The sequence below is a fragment of the Pygoscelis adeliae genome, unplaced genomic scaffold, assembly GCF_000699105.1.
Source record: "Pygoscelis adeliae isolate BGI_AS28 unplaced genomic scaffold, ASM69910v1 Scaffold257, whole genome shotgun sequence".
Lineage (NCBI taxonomy): Eukaryota > Metazoa > Chordata > Aves > Sphenisciformes > Spheniscidae > Pygoscelis > Pygoscelis adeliae.
The window spans coordinates 145,244-162,697 of NW_008825215.1; the positions used below are offsets into that span (position 1 = coordinate 145,244).

The 17,454-nt window shown below is 47.1% G+C and overlaps 1 non-coding gene across 1 annotated transcript; it reads left to right on the forward strand.

Annotated features, from left to right (window-relative positions):
- The first annotated feature begins 15,629 nt into the window (after positions 1 to 15,629).
- On the forward strand, positions 15,630 to 15,702 carry TRNAF-GAA. Its single transcript has one exon. It is a non-coding gene; the product is annotated as a tRNA-Phe (tRNA).
- The last annotated feature ends 1,752 nt before the right edge of the window (positions 15,703 to 17,454 follow it).

The following is a 17,454-nucleotide window of genomic DNA, read 5'->3' on the forward strand; positions in this document are numbered from 1 at the left end:
TTAGAGCAAACTGGTGGTGGTTAAGCTGAAGGGCTTGAGGGACAGGGGTCAGGACTCCCTTTCCCCCTATATCCATGTGCTGCAGGAAGGCACGCATCTGTTCCCTACCAGGTGCCATATGGCTCTCAGGGGAAACAGGAGGGTTATTTAGGGCAGCAGCAAGCTGATATAGAAGGGCTGCACAGTTTGGTCGAAGGTGGGGAGTGCCAGTGAGTGGGGAAGGGGACAAAAGCCTGAAGGTGCAAATCAAGATTCCTAACCCAGCAGACCTTCCCAATGCCACTTTATCCCCCACACACACCATGACAGTGATATGACTGGCAGAAAGCTATGCCCTCTACCTTGCTTACTTCTCCACTTTCACCCAGCTTTCCTGGGCATGAGATTTTTGTGCATCTGTGTTTGAGTTTAGAAAGGGTCAAATGTCAATAATCTGAGGGTTTGGGACAGATCTGCAGGCTTTTATGCTGTGGTCTCTATAACCCACAGAGTCCGCCTTAAACCTGCGTTGCCAGTAAGAGATCACATGAATTGGGAGAGACTGTGCAATCTGTGTATCTCTGGATCAGTGCAAAGATATTCTCCAGAAAGGTTTTCACCCAGGATCCCCAGAAATGGCCCATAAAAGATTGCCAGTGGATAGGGACAAGTTATAGACTGGATTTAACTTTGCAAGGTGACCTGATTTCAACCTCACTTTGTCCCATCAAATGCCAGACTCTAGGATGAACTGGCTGTGAAACCTACTCCACCAAATCTGTCTCTTTCCAGCCCCTGCTACCTCTCTTTCCTTCTCCCTTAGTTTTAAGTGTGGGTTGATTCATCAGAGTCTGAATGGCCTCATTGGGCACTTAGGTCTGGTCATAGGATCTCAGGATTATTAAGGGACATTGGGAGGTTTCTAGCTCAACCTCCTACTCTAAGTTGGGTCAGCTACTGGGTCGGATGAGGTGGTTCAGGTTTCAGATATTGAAAACCCCAGGGATGGAGATTGCACAACCCTCTTTGGGCAACCTGTTCCACTGCATGACTGTCCTTAGAGGGAAAACCTTTTTCCTTAAACACAGACTGAGTGTCTTGTTTCAGTTTATGCCCGATGTCTCTTGTCCTCTCACCAGCCACCTCTGTGAAGTGCCTGGCTCTATCTCCTTGATAACCCCCCCACAGGCAGGAGGGGACTGCCGTTGGGTCCCCCTGAAGCCATCGCTTCTCCAGGATGGACAAGCCCTGGTCCCACTCCCCGCACCAGCCAAGTGCTGTAGCCCTGACCACCTCAATGGCCTGTGCTGAACTCATTCCAATTGATCAATGTCTTGTACTAAGGGGCCTAAACCTGGTTGCAGCAGCTAGATATGGTCTAATACGTACCGAGTAGAGGGGGATAATCGCTTCCATTGATCTCCTGGCTGTGCTCATGCTCCCACAGTCCAGGATACTTTTCTTGCTGACAGGACACACTGCTGGATCATGCTTATCTCACTGTCCCCCAGCACCCCCAGGTCCATTTCTGAGCCCCAGCCAGTCAGTCGCTGCCAGGGACTCTTTCTTCCCAGGCACAGCATTTGTCCTTGTTGAATATCATAAGGTTTTTGTTGGCCCTTTCCTCAAGTTAATCCAGGTCTCTAGGTTCATCTCATTCTGCAACCTTTCCACCGAGTTGTCCTCCTAATCTGTGTGCTTTTCTTCTGTGGAGGTGGTGGGGGAGACAGAAGAGGTGAGGAGGAACGGGGGTTTTCCTTCTGGACCTGCTGGGGAATGACTTGCTGATTAAGACATAGTGATAAGCATTTTCATTGTATTTCTAATTAAAGTAAGGTGCGTGGGTAGAGGAGGAGGAGAGAGGGGAGCCGGAAGCAAAGGGAGGAGGGAGACGTAAAGTGCTGGGAGCTGACGGGGAAAGGCAATTTGAGGCAGACAGACAATTTCCGGGCACAGAGAGACAGACGGGCATGAAAGGACAGGAGCCATGGACTGGGGCAGGCTGGGGAGGAGGATCTCATTGCCACAGCAGCTTTACCCCACTGCTTCACAAAGAGGCAGCCAGAGTCCTGTTGAAATTAACTGCCTGGCCTCAGGGGAGCTGGCAATGGGATGGACAGAGGAGACTGCAGGGCGTGTGGTGCTCTGGGTGGCCACAGGACATCCAAGACAAGAGGGGGGCAAGAAGAGCAGAAAGGGAGGTGGGAAGTGAGTATTGAGGGAGGAGGAAAAAGGGTGAGCCATGAGCAGGGGTAATTTCCTCTGAAACAGCTGAGCAGGAGCAAGGAAGGGAGAGAAAACAGCAAAAGCCACATCTCATAGCTCAGCGGGGATGGTGTCAACATGGGTTGTCTCCCTAGAGCTTCCTGAACAGTTTTAAGGCACAGTAGATTAGAAATGAGGACAGAGAAAGAGAACAGCCAACAGACTAATTACAGGCAGACAAAAAGAGCACGTGGCAGCAAGCAGCAACAGAAATCCCCGCTGCGGGGAGAGGGACCAGATGAAAGGACACTGAGTCATAGCCAGCACCGGCACCTTCCCCGGTACTGTCACAACAGTGCTTTGCCGAGGACAAGATGCACCCAGAGTCCAGTGGCACTCGCCCCTTGCAGCCGTTCAGGATGTGGGCTTTCGCTGCACCTCACTTTAGAGTAACTTTGATGGGGTTTGGGGTTTGGTTTTTTTTTTTAGTTGACATCTCTTTGCCACTTCATCTGGATGAGTGTTTTGCCCAGATCTCTCTTATGGCAAGAAATGCTACTTCTTGCAGCATCTTGAGCTTGAACTGTGAGCCAGATGAACCTGGTGGGCGAGTGAGAAGAGGGGGATTCCAGGACTTGGGAAAATTTATGGTGCAGCTGAGTTGTGCTGTCTTTTAGTGGCTTATGCTCAGAAGAGCTCTGTTAGCTGCTGTATTACCCTACTGTGATGCCAGGATCCCTCCCCAATTATGCATTGTGATGTGCATTGCGTTCCTTCTCTGAATCACTGTCTGGAGGACCCTGTTTTTCACTAAGGACTCTATGAAGTGCCTAAAGTTAGACGTTTGAAGGCTGGTGTGCAATTAATCCCATACTCTTGCAGGAACTAATTTTTTCTACTGGCGAACAAGGAATTTTCTGTGTTATCCTATATCTGCTGTGCTAGAAGTTTCCCTTTCACTTCCAGAATTGCTTCCTCCTTCTACAAGAAAAAAACAAAGAAAAAAAAAAAAGAAACCACAATCCCTCCCCTCTGCCTCCATGCCCTTTCAATCCCTATTGATTCTCCTATAAGTTACCAGACAAAGCTGGCCAGTCATTTATTTGGTAGCAAAACCCTCAAGAAGGGAATAAAATTAAGAGAAACCAAGGTGTTGGGCTTTTAATTTATTTAAAAAAAAAGAAAAAAGAGAAGGAGAAAAAGAATAACACATTTAATTTACACCATACGTCTCTATTCATCCATCTCCAGTACCGGAACACTTTATTGCAATGAAGCTGGCACACACAACGCAGAGTTTTGCATTCAAAACACGGTTCACGTCAGTGGCTGCATTGTTCCTGGACACCCATCATCCTCCACTGCTGGGGCCCACACGTCACTTGCTGGGAGGGTGAGGAAGCAAGTGGGAAACTGAGGGCAGCCTCCTATCAATATTAACAATAATCATAATAATTATTATTATTACTATTAGTGCCACTCCTTCTGATGCAGAGGAGCCAGCAAGTTCTCTCCTTTTTTCTTTTCATCTGAAAAACCCTACTTTGTGGGGAGATAGAGTGCTTTGTTTTCAGACTAAAAATATATTCTGTATTTTATAGTTTTTTCCTCCCCTTATTTAATGGGATGTTTGTTATTTTTGTTTCCTCGCTGAGGAAATGTTAATGAGTGCCTCCTTGTGCTGCATTTGCCTCCTCAAGCCTGCCTGAGGCTAAATCAGGAAAGTCAAAGGAGTTGTCAGTATTTTCCACAGCAAGAACTTGAACTCTGGTGTTGGCTGTTAGGACCCTCATGAGGTCGATACAAACAGAATGCCATCTCCAAATGAACTTCGTTTTCCTCCCATGCACATCACTGACGAGCTGGTAGAGTACATTTGTTGCTAGCAAAACAAGCTAGCCCCATGTTGAAGGGCCTGATACATACCTGATTTATGAAATTTCATCTGCCTTTATGCTGATGAAATGGCTGAGAGCTGAATCTGGCCCACGATTGGCTGCACACTTGACTCTTCCCCCACCTGCCCCCCTTTAGGGTGCCCCTCTAAGTGTTCTAGTAAAAGGTTCTGAATTTAGTGCTTTTACTGCTCCTCAGCAGTAAACACTGCAAATCACAGGTCGGCTAAATAAGGAAAAGCGGTGGGGTGGCTGTGAAACCATAGCCCTGGCTGGTCTCCTGGTGTGTCTGGGCTGATGGAGTTCCACCAGTCCAGGAGAGCTGTGCTCCTCACCGTCTGCCAGGACGATGCGCCCATGCCGCTCTGAGGACTGTCTGCAGTCCATGGAGCCAGTCCCACCCTCCCCTGCAGCCCTGGCTCTGCTTTACCATTTCTATCTGGGTTTAATGTTAACACCCCCATGGCAGGGGGAGATGAGGTCCAGTGGTGACGGCAGAGGAGAACTGGGAGATCACAGGCACAAATGGAAAATGGGACATGGCCCTTTTTGGTGGCAGATTGCCGTACCATCAAACCATACCCTTGGTCATGTGGTGAGCCAGGGGAAGCTGGGCAGCCATCTGTCTTTGGCAGTACCAGCTACTCACATGACGAGGAGTAAGTGGCTCAGACTGCCCCATAGCTTACCTGCTCCTGCTCCTCAGAGACATCATGCTGTTCCCATGGGTGAGACTATGTTAAGCCCCTCCTTCACCTTCTCATCACCTACATGGATTTTTTCTCCTGGAGTAAGGGATGTGGGAAGGGCATTAGGGGTGGTGCGAGCCTGGTTTTCTATCAGTGAAGCTGGACTGTCTCATGGGAAGATTTCTGAGCTGCAGACTCCCTGCTACGGGCTGTGAGGATGAGGAAGCAATGGAAGATTCCTGTGGCAAGCTTGACTTCACCTGCTGCTGGCCTCTCTCCTCCACACAAACCCAACACTCAGCCACTGCGTCCTCCTGGGTGCCTTTCAGAGGAGGAGAGGCCATAACAGAAATATTGCCTTGCTGTGGTTGTTAGCAGCCAGTCCCAGTCCCATGAAGAATCCACCACAGCCACTTTTCCCCATTATATTACATAGTCCTAACCCTGCTGTGACTGGCAACAGCTGTGTTCCTTTGAGGGCAAATGTCAGAGGAAGCTAAGGAGTGCTCAGACAAAGCAGGTCCAAGTTTGGAGGGGGTGCAGAAGCCTCTTTGCGCATGGTATTGTAGCTATCCTCCAAGATGTGCGACAGCAACAAAAGCCATGTTTGTTTGGACACCTCCATGCTAACCTCACTCTCAAATTCCCTATTAACTTCTTTCTGGCTGATGCCCCAAACCTGGGTTAGAGAACTCCAGATTCATAATGGGGACAAGCTAAGCAGGATTTTTTTTCTGTATTCTGGTCCAGATCCCTTCACCTGCAAATATGTATAGTCTAGTCTTCTGTTCATCCAAAAATACTCTTCTCTGCCTGAACCACGGATCAGTTATTGCCTTGCTGAATAGATGGGTAGTTTTTCTCTCTTCAGGCACACACAAACCCCTCCTAAATGCTTTATTTGCCCTCATTCAGACTGAAATCCCAAAGCATTTTCAAACCTGCCTACCCCAGCCTGGCTAGGATTTGGCCACATAGGTGTCTTTGGACAACACCCCAGGCAGGTTTGAAACCAAGCACTGCCCAATTTGTCACTAGAGTTTCAACCCAGGTCTCCTCAGTGCTGGGATATTCCTAAAGGAAAAGAAAACACTAAATGCATTATTTCAACTCATTTGTGGACCTTGTTTACTTGTTTGTTTCTTGTAATGCTTGGACAGTGATTTCCTCACCCATGGACCATGAACATCCTCCTTCGATGGTGGGGCACTGGATGCTCTGCCTCTCTCTTAACAGGAATGTGTGTCTGGCTCTTTGCAGTGAGCTTCATTAAGGCATCGCAAAGGGCGCCAAAGGGACACAGGGCCTTTCCATGGTCACAGTGGGACATGAGGCTGCTGTTGCCAGCCAAATCCATGTCTCCAGAGCTTTGTATGCTGACATCTGTCAGTTCTCAGCTAGCTGCTCTTGCAGCCATCATCACCATAAGGCCATAAACTAGGCCACTGCTAACCTGTTTTTAACAATTGTATCACTCAGTGATTACTCGATTTACCTTTTTTCCAAGTTTTTCCTTTTGCTTCTCCTTCTTCTAAGCTATTTCTCTTATTTTCTTCTCCCCCAGGTATCGTTGTTAACAAAGGATTTCCCCTAAGCACCCTTGTTTTCTGTTGCTAATCTCTCCCAGCCATGGGGAGCCACAGCTTGAGTCAATGCAGGAGTTGTGTCCCCTTGGCTCAAGATAACAACAGAGCAGCTGCCTCACGTGGTAATGGGGAGCCTACCTCACTAATAACAGAAAGGGTAACGTTAGGTGACTTCTGAAGGGAAGAAAGCCTCATTCAGCACATCCTCATCCCAGTCTAATTCAACCAGCTTTTCCATTTCCACTATTTAAGTCCCTGTAAATGAAAGATGGATAATTAGGGACAGTAGGGAAGCTCAGGGGAAACAGAGGAATGTGAGAAGCAAGCACCACACTGTACTCATTTCTTCTTTCCAAATGTATGAGGCCCCAAACATCACTAAAAGACATATTAGATCAGGGCTAGCAGTAGCTGGGGAATGAGCTGCTGTGTAAAGCTCTCTAGGAGCTTTTTCTTCCCCCAAAAAAACTTTAGCACAGTGCCACAGCTCCCCAGTACACCAGTACCCCCACACTGAACACAACTGCTCTGTGGTCTCAGGCTGGAGATCACCAGGTCCATGGGAACAGAGCACTGCAGAGGCTTCCCGTCTCTGCACTGAGAAAGGTGTGTATTTGGGAGCATGCAACAAATAGGGGGTTAGGTGAAGGTGTATGTGTAGGTCCTATTTAGAGCTTGAGACCTAGAAGGTCCATGGGCTGCAGGTCCCACATGAGATGCAGTCTGCCCTGAGACAGCATGAGGAGGGCAAGGACAGGGAAGGAGGCACCCTTTAAGGACAGAGGATTAAGAAGCATGCGTCTGGGACAGAAGTGATCCTGACACCAGTCTTTTCCTTGCTAGTGGTTCCCCACATGATCAAGGGAATTTACTCAATCTCCCTTCTCCTCGTAGAGGTTGTCTCTCAGGAGGGCTGGTCCCATCTGGATAGAAGACTGCTGAGAAGGGAAGATTTTTCCCCACCGATCTGTTCAGCCTCAGCAAGGCCAAACTTGGGGGGCGTGGGGGGGAAAGAAAAAAAAGAGAAAAAAGATAAATCAGAGGCTGCAATTGTAGCCAGGGTTATTTATGCCTGATTTTAGTGAAAGGTCCCTAAGGATCGAAGAATGATTTTTGCATGTCCCTCAGACATGATCTGGGGAGACATGGTCCTGCTGTAGGGCTACGGGGTTGGGACAGGCAGTGCTGCCCTGTTGCTGGGCTCGTGATTTCAGCCCAGCAGATGCTGGGGAGGCGGTGGCAGTTTGCTCCCAGCACAATAGGATTTAGCTCTCCATGGGTCCTCACAGGAATGTTGCAACAGAGAGAGGGAAGGATCTGGGGGGAGATGCAGTGGCATCCAGCCAACCGAGCCAACATTTCTCCCCTGATAGCTGCCATTTCTCCCTGCTTGACACAGACGGTGGCTTCGCCACTGACCTTCTCAAAGAAACCCCAGCCCATGCTGTGGGGGAGGACGCCGTGTCCTGGATTTCCCACCTCACCCCCCCATTTTCTGTTTTTCAGCAGTCGGGTTTGGCTGCGGGGAGGAAGCGGAGGGAAAGGCAGCAGCTCCATATTAATGGGTTCCTTAACGAGAAGCCAGGCAGAGGTTAGTATCCATCCCCGCGGCTACCTGAAGCACCCTGAGCTGTCCCTGAATGAGACACCGAGGTGGGTGGGTGTGTGTGGGAGCAGGGGTGAGTGGGAGCAGGGAGAGGGGAAAACAAAAGGGATGAGCAGTGTGTGTGTCAGAGATCGGAACTGCCGCACACTCCTGCCTTTCCCTCACCTGCCTGCAAACAGGGAAGGGAGACAGTCTGCCGGGTGAGCTTTGCAGGGGGTGAAAATGGGCCAGGGCAGCACCTGTGGGGCATTGCTAAAATAGGGATGCTGTGGGCATGGCTCCCCAAATGTAGTCCCTGCCCCGGGGTGGGGGGTGTTACAGCCATCTTTCCTCCTCCCCAGGCTCTGCATCAGGGAGGAGGAGAGGGTGACTGCAGTGATGATTTGCTCAGAGCCTGAAAGGTTCTCTGAAATGATGCTAGTGCTTAGGGAGATTGCGAAGGAGGGGAAAACCCTGAGATATGGAGTTTTATGGCCCCTATGATAAACACATGCAGACCTCTCCTTCCATCCACTGCTTGCTCTCCAAAATCCTCCAGCTCCCTCCCCAGGTTTTGTATGTGATGGGTGTACACCATTTGTCTGTTATGTCAAGTCTTGTGAGGGCAACGCAATCTCATCAGGGTATCCCCATGTTTCTGCCAGAAGTCGTGCAGGAAGCTGACTGAACACCAACCTCCGTCCAAAGCTTTAGTTCCGGACACAGCGGGTCTCATGGGGTAGGGTGCCCTTCCCGGGAGTTGCAGAAAACCACGTTCACAACATCTTTCTTTTAACTAGGACATGAATTGTGATTTCTTCACATCTGAAGAGTTCCAACCTCCACATAGCTAACTAGTCCAGCATCTTCTGCAAGAGCTTCACCATTTTGGATAACTGATCAAACATCCATCAGGCCAGACCCAAGGTATAGCTCAGCATATATACCCCAGGCCATGCATCCCATATCTCACAGGAAAGCTAACACCGCCTCCCTGCTTCAGTCACACACAAAGCATAAGGATTCCACAACGAGTGATTGAGCCTTCTCCCGACCCAGAAATGCCTCCTCAGGTGTTCACCTAGGACACGGACCAAGAAGGGATCTGAATTCACATCGTCCAGGCTGGCCACCCCTGTTCACCCATCCTGAGAATGCCTTATTTCTTTGCTTAGCCCCATAAACAGAGGGTTTCCCCATTAGTCCCTGTTAGGTCTGGATGAGTTTGCATTGTGGCCTGGTAGAGTGCAGAGGAGACCTCGGAGGCTCAAAAGGCAATTACCCAAGAGCTGCCAGGTAGGGTCCTGCTTGATCTCTGAAAAAACACCTTCCTCCCCGTAATTAGGGGACTGAACGACCAGCACAGAACTCCTCATCTCCTCTCTCCAAATATTTGTGCAGATTGCCTGTGGCATTTAGAACAGCTAAAATTATCTCAGTTAAATATCTCCACTGCTTTCCTTTGTTCTCTTTTTCTTTCTGGCTCTTTTCTTCCAGGCAGCTAGAACACGTTCTTTAGACACTCTTTAAAAACAAAAGAAAAAAAACCTGCCCCAAACACCCAATAGCTAAAATTCATGTAGTTTCAGTGAGGCTTTATTGGATTAAATAGATGATGTGAAAAATATGAAAAGACCCATTGCCCCAGTATTCATCCATAAGAAACAGGAGAGTAGTCTTACTCACCTAGTCCACTAAAGTCCTCCTTTTGTGGATTACAGGTCTACTGGAGCTGTGGGAGAAAGGGCTAAAGGGTTGTATACAGATTTTTGGGGCATGCTTAGTACCATGAGGTAGGAACATGATAGTGCTGCTGTGCTCTGGGATGTTCCCCCTGCCTGTCCACATGTTCATCATAACAATATCTGGCCCTTTTTATTGACCCCTCAGCTTTGCAAATTCCCTGCCAGTCTGTTCTGGGAGAGAAAATTCCTTCCCAGCATCAAATTTGGCAGCTGCCTCATCCCTGTGCCTGACAGCATGAATCACCAGAGTTAAGTAACAAACCCATTTATACATCAAGATACCATCATTGTCCAAGCAATCATTCTTATGCTTTTCAATGTGAAGCCAATTATATGGATTCTGCCTATACTCATCTTATTTCCCCTCCTTTGTTCCCTAATTTTCCTCCCAATAACTTCTGGACGTTTTGCAAAACAGAGAAAAACTTCAGAAGGGGGCTGGGATGCTGGGCAGAGTCAGAAAATATTTTCCAACCCCCAAGAAGTGTTGTTTACTACTAATTTTATGAGTTTCTGGGAAACCTCTCAGGGAATCTCACCAAACCCTGTTTGGCAAGAACAAGTGGATTGCTAATGAGGTAGTATGCCACCTGGTTTGTGTATTATTGTCTTAAAAATATACCTACATACTCCCACACACTTTAATGCACCTGTTATTTTTACAAGGGTTTTCTTGGTGCTGCTTTCAGTCTTCTTAGTACCCATTTTATTGCTCTGGTCTATTGACAGTTATTAAAAAAGTGATTCCTGAATGTATTTGGTTTATCCTTCTGAAAATGAAGTTTTGATGGGTTGAAATGGCAGTGGGCGATCTATCTTGGAAGCAAAATCTGGGGAAAGCATAGTGCGTTGTGAGTTTGTGGAGGCAGAGCAGGATCTGCAAATGTTATTAAGCCTGGGAAAAGCAACAGGACTTGTACGCTGAGCATAACTGCAGGATTGCAATATTCAGTAATTAAAGCAAATTTAGGCCGAGATTTGTGTCTCTCAGTACTTAGCTCCAAGACAAAACTCTCAAACTAGGCATTCTCCTGTTGTCTGGTCAGCCTGGGTCCATGCAGGACACAACCAAGGAGATGGCCATTGCCCTCTCTTTTCTGCACAGTAGCTGAGGTACCCCTATAAAGCTTAGAAAGTTCTGCCTCAAATACCTTCCTTTGCCTGATTTGAAACAAGAATTTGATGAACACAGAACTCTGCTTTTCCAGATTTCCCCACCACTCTGAGTGAAATAAATCCAAGATCTCTCAGGTCTCTCTCTTTGTATAAAAGAGTCACTAGAGCAAACACTAGAACTTAGTTTTCCCAGCAAAGAGTGATTCAGACTTGGGGAGAACCTAAATACCAGGTCTGGGGTTTGTTCTTGCTGTGTCTCCCTACCAGTGAGTATGTGGGTATTTCACTGCAGGGCAGATTGCAAATTTTCACCTGGATCCAGGTAATTTCTCTTAGGCAGCAGCAGGACCACAGCCTGCATCCCTCCATCTAAGGTACATGCTTCAAGCACGTAAGGACAGCAGTGCTGTTATTCATAGCCTGGTTTCCTAATTTAAATTAAAATTTTAAAGAACCCCCGGTGACATCCCCTCCCCAAAGGATGGGTTAACAATCTCAGCACCTTTTAGACATCAGACTTAAGGAGGGAGAAGGAAAGGGCTATGTGACAGGCATAATTTGACAGCCATGTTTCATTAACTCTGTTTTTCAAAGATGCATTTATCTCTCCAGAATAACAATTGAGTTGTCTCAGGCCCCATATTCCATCCTCTTTAGTACGTCCCCTCACAGCTATTACAGTGGGTAGCAGGCACCCACAGTCCCTTTTGTGTCATTAGCTCATTATTTCCCTAATGTATTAAACTGCCATCAAAGATGAGGTTTGCAAACATAGTTTGTTGCCTACTGGAGCCTTACATTTCGGAGCTATTGCTGCTGTTGTTGCATATTTTGTAGAATTTTTTTTCAAGCAGTCCATTTTTGCTAATGGGCTCATTTGGGGGTCCGTTGAACTGCAGGGAAAATGGAGACAAGCAGCCTTCCTGCTGGGAGACCTTTGCAAACCTCAAGGAACCTTTTTCAGAAACAGGAGTTCCGTGTTCTTAATGAGATCATTTTCAGAAAAGTCTGGAAAAAGAGAAAGAAGAGAAAATAGCGACAGTAAAATAGAGATAATCACTAAAAATGCTTTTCAAGTAAACCAGAAGCCCACTCAGTGTAATGAGACTGAAAAATTTCAAGAAACCTAAAGGAGGAACCTGTGCTTTATTTGACACATCAGAGCCAAGTCAGTATGTGAAAAGCAATAGCATCTTGACCCTGCAGTTGTCTGTCATTCCCCTGGTGCGGGTAGCTGGATTAAGAGTGGAAAAATAGGATGAAATCCCATCAGTGGCATAGTTTGGTCGCAGGGAGTCCGCAATGAAAACTAAGATTTATGCCAAATCTGATGTGCTGGGTTGGGTAGAAAAGGTCAGCTCTCTGCACCTACATCTGGTTGATGCATTCACCCCCCTTAAAAAAAAGAGTGCACTCAGCAAGGGGTGATGAACCCACGCTGGCCCACAAAGGCCAGCTTCGTGCCTCTCAACACAGCCAGGCACATCAGCTGTTGGGATAAGCATTCAGTGGTAGCTTTCTGCATGGATGTAATGCGATAACTTTTGGAAGCTGCATCTGGCTGATGCCAGATGGATATTTTAAAAAGCACAGGCAGATCAGCCTTGAGTGATAGGAAAACTGGAAGAATGGGAGGAGGGAAAGTGGGGACAGAGGGATCTCCTGTCATCTGTTTGACATGGGCAAAGCCTCAAACACCTGTGTGGGAGTGGTAGATCAAACAGTTGGTCGATGGCATGAAATGACACCTCCAGCACATCTCTGCCCATCGTGCCAACGTGGTTTAACAGGCTGACACTCCCCTGATGTCTCAAGAAGCCAGGGCATGAGTATAGGGAGGTGCAAGGGAAGACGTACAGAAGAACATCTAGCTCAAAACCCAATCTGCAACATTTTCCATGCGTTAATGCCTATGGAAGAGTATAGTAACAGGAAAAAGAATATAGTGTTATATCACCAGACACTCTCCTAAACTCCAGAGATTTGTGGCTCCAGCACTGCATGAACCAAAGCAGGTAGTTTCATATTTGCACACTTTTCATGGAGTTTTTTCCTGCCATTAGTCTGCTCAGTCACCTTTTGAATGTCTGTACACTTCCATGATCTCTAATATCCTACAGCAGGGAGTTGCACAGATAACCAGATACTGTGTGAAGAAACTCCTCCTTTTTCTTTGTTCCGAGCTTGGCACTTGCTCATTTCAACTGATAACCTGTCATCAGAAGACACAATAACCAATCAACCCCTAATGACTTCTCTCTAGATCCTACAATATCCTTCATTTAACCCTTTCTTTTTCCAGACTGAATAAACAAGGTTTACACAGCCATTCCCTGTGTAGAAGTGACTTTATTACCCCTTTCCATTGGTTAGTTTTTTTTCACATCCTTCCTGGGATGGGGACACCAAAACAAAAGAGATAGTATTCAAGATGTGAATGAAACAGGAGTTTTTTGCAGGGGGAGTGAGGACAGGTGAGAGAGGACAACAGGGAACTTTGAGTATGGGGTTCCCGCACCCTACAGACCCCCTGGTGCAAAGGACACACAAGTGACCTGAGGAAACCACCAGAAGGAAGTCAAAGTTGAAGTACAAGGCTACCTATTAGAAAGTTTCTGGCATAGGGGGGCAAAGTGGGGACAGAGATGGAAACAGGGACAGTCTCACTGAGGGAAATAAGTGTCACGGGGACAGGGTATTTTTCCAGCAGGAGATCATGGTGGCTATCTTTCACGACAGTGGATAGGCTGTCAAAGCAGTTTTCCCAAATCTCTGCATTTGCACAGTGCAACACTGAGCTGGACATGTGTGTGGTAGGGAGAGGTGTCCATGGCTCCAACTCAAAAAAGCAGCATCTGCTAAAAGCAGCAATTTTGACCTGCCCACAAGGCAGCTAGAGCAGTCATCCCAACTTCACTCCTCTTTCCACTTCACTCCCCTTAGCAGAGCTGCCTACGGAGCTCCAGCCCCTAGGTCTGAAATGAGCCCGAAGGACAGGTTTAATTTCTTTCTCTTCAATGAAGGAAAGCCTAAGCTTCCAACTTCTTCCATCTGACATGTTAAATTGGCAACACAAGTCTTCCTTCTGACGACTTTGCTCATAGGCTTTTAGTTGTAATGTTTTACCATCTGAATAAGCCAACTTCCCAGCAAGTCAGCTTCTCAAATTTCTAATTTAACTGCAATGTAGCACTTCCTTCAAGGCTGGTTCTTTATTAGATCCTTCACTTCATCGTTTCCACCAGCACTGCTAGCATTTGCAAAATGGTAACATAGCTCATCTTTCAGTAGGAATTTTGTACCCAGCTGAAGCTTGAGTATTTCCAGCAAGGCAGAGTGGGTTGTCAAATACTACAGTTCCCATGTTGGGATCATTTCTTCCTGTCTGAGGAAAGCTGGTGAGAAACAGAACTGCTTTGGTTTCTGCAGTCACTTTCACTGACAAGGAGAAAGCTGGTGAAGCAAAAATGGGACAGCTGGAAGGGCAGAGCTAAGTCATGGGTGAGCCAGGCTTCCACACAAGCTGATCTGGCAGGTCTCCCTTTCCTAGGGAGAAACCTGCAGATGGCTCCTTGTCACCCATTCACTTACAGCCAACAGGGCATGGATGATGTAGGTTCTATGGAGTGACAGCTTAGTCCAAGTTCTGAGAAAATCTTCTTGGAGGGGTGTTACCATTGGAAATGTGGCTGTAAGAATTATTCTTATCTATTGCATTTATCCACCAGTGCCATTCTCATTCAATAATCTTTGACAATTGTTCACCTTATTGGTCTTTGATAGTTGATGTTTGGGCCAGGTGTTTAAACATAGGTTTAAGCATTGGTGATAGATCCAGAGACAGATGCTGAACGACCAGGTGGAGATGTTCCTTCCAGCTTATTGAATATGGCCCAAGGGGAATGGACTGCAGCCATACTCATGTGATCTCCTGTGGAGCATCTCCTTGTGCCATTTTCAGAAACAGAGAACTGGACTAGATGGACCACTAATCTGACCTAGGAGGGCACATTTTATGTGTCTAGGTGCCTGGTGCTTTTTAGGAGCCCCAAGAGTGTTCGAGCCATCGTCAAAGGCCTGAAAGATGTGAGATGGTCATGAAGAAAGTCTACAGTCCTCTGGAGTAGGAGGAGACAGCTGGGATAGCCTAAGGTATCACAAATAGTACTGAATGTGTGTATTTAGGCAACCTGAACAGAGTTCTTGTGGTAGGAATGTATTTGAGATGAAAGGCATGGTTCAATTGCCTGCAGGACAATAGACAGGTCAAGCTCCACCCAGATCTCAAAGGCTTTAGGGGTTTTCCATCTCTGGGTTTTCCAACTCTCAAAGTGCTACAGTGTCCTGTAGGGGCACTACTTCTGCATAGCAGACTAAGAAGGGAGGCTGGGACAGTAGTGAACTCAGGGGAAACAACTACAATGTCGAGAAGAAAATCACAGAATAGTGTCTCTGCTGTATTCTCCCAGCTCCTAGCAATCTGTAAATTAAAGACTTCTCAAACTGGGGAAGAAGAAAGGTTTTAGGGCAACTTGTGTGTAACACTTTCTGATGAAACTCACTGTCTGCATTTCTCTCATTGCTTCTAAAACCTTTTGTAGTTCAGCACAATGTCCCGTGGAACACCTGGAGAGGAGAAAGCGCAGGGCAATCTCATCAATGTATATAAGTATCTGAAGGGAGGGTGTAAAGAAGATGGAGTCAGGTTTTTCTCAGTGGTGTCCAGTGACAGGACAAGAGCCAAGTGTCCACTGAGGCAGTAGGAACAGTAAAGGTTTGAAAGATAATTATGTTCCAACAGGTTTTGTGAAAATTAGTGCCACAGCAGGGCTGAAGTAGCTCAGCTGGGAGAGCGTTAGACTGAAGATCTAAAGGTCCCTGGTTCAAGCCCGGGCTTCAGCAGTGTTTTCCTGTAGGTTTTTTTGTGCCCAGTGCTGGGCTCTCCAGTACAAGAGAGATAAGGAGCTACTGAAGAGAGCCCAGCAAAGGGCCATGAAGATGATGAAGGGACTGGAGCATCTCTCCTATGAGGAAAGGCTGAGAGAGTTGTTCAGCCTGGAGAAGAAAAGTATCAGGGGGTATCAATGTATATAAGTATCTGAAGGGAGGGTGCAAAGAGGATGGAGCTAGGCTCTTTCCAGTGGTCCCCAGTGACAGAACAAGAGGCAATGGGCACAAAATGCGACACGGGAGGTTCCCTCTGAACACCAAGAAATATTTCTTACTGCGCGAGTGACTGAGCACTGGCACAGATTGCCCAGAGAGGTTGTGGAGTCTTCATCCCTGCAGATATTCAAAAGCTGCCTGGATGTGGTCCTGGGCAACTGGCTCTAGGTGGCCCTGCTTGAGCAGGGGGTTGGACCAGATGACCTCCAGAGGTCCATTCCAACCTCAACCATTCTGAGTCTATGAAACAGGGACATAGTTTTACAATTCAAGGGCTTCAGCAAAAATAGTGATATAAAGGGGTTTTTTTTTGTTCCCTCAACCTTCAGCTGCCTGTTCCTAGTCCTATGTCATGGAGTGCCCCATAAAGAGGTAGTAATGTTGACCCACTGGTGTATGGGGCCATGCAGGAAATCAAAACTGTGATTTGGGAAAAGGAAAAATACCCTGTCAAAAAGAGTTAAGTTCAGTCTGAATCATAACTGACTTTGAAGCAATTCCTCTCCCTAAAATTTGTCTTTTTCCAGGCTGAAGAGTTCCAGTGTGTCTACCAGCTGCTCACAGGGAAACAGCTCCAGATCTCTGATGAAGCTTTCTACCCTTTCCTGAACCTTGTTTACTCTTACCCTGACCTTTATAAAATGGTAGTATTCAATGTGCGGGCACCCCAGAGAGTTCTACAACTGAGTAACCGTGTTTTGTGTTTTGTTCTCCGTCCTTTTCTGACTAATTCCTAATCTGTGGAGTCCTTCAGGCAATCAGCAGAGACAAGACCTGAATTGCCAGTTGTCCAAAAAAAAAGAAGTGACAAGCAATGAACCTTTGACTATTGATTTCTCAAAGATCAACCCCAATACTCATCCGGTCTCTCCTCCGTAATAAGGCAGACACCTCTTCTTTCTCCCTTTCATTCTGGTGGTGCTCTTTAATCTCTGGATGTAACCCTATCAGATCCTGCAGCACTTCCAGGAGATGACTTCCTTGATCAGGATGTGATTAATGACTTGTGTGTAAGTCAATGACATCATGACCTGCTTAAGCCTTGAAGAGATACCATGGGTCCTGTTGGGCAAATGCCTCTACCAACAGCCACCACCCACTAGCAGGTAAGGCCAGAACATGCATTGCCCTGCTGCATAGCTCAGGAAATCTAACAGCCTCTCACCCATCACCACCCTTTGCAAACCTGATGTACTCAGTCAGGATCCTCTGGCTCAAGGATGCACCAAGTAGAAAATACCTTCCCTTTGACCCTTTACTCCTACTGTCCATGTCTGCATCTAAATTGGGAATGAGCTTCCTGGTCCCCAAACTGGATGAGAGTAGGTCAGAGCCTCCTGTGTGGTCCATGTGCAGGATTAAATCATATGGATCGGGGCAACCCCCGGTATCACTACAGGCTGGGGGATGAAGGGATGGAGAGCAGCCCTGCTGAGAAGGACTTGGGGGTACTGGTGGATGAAAAGCTGGACATGAGACAGCAATGTG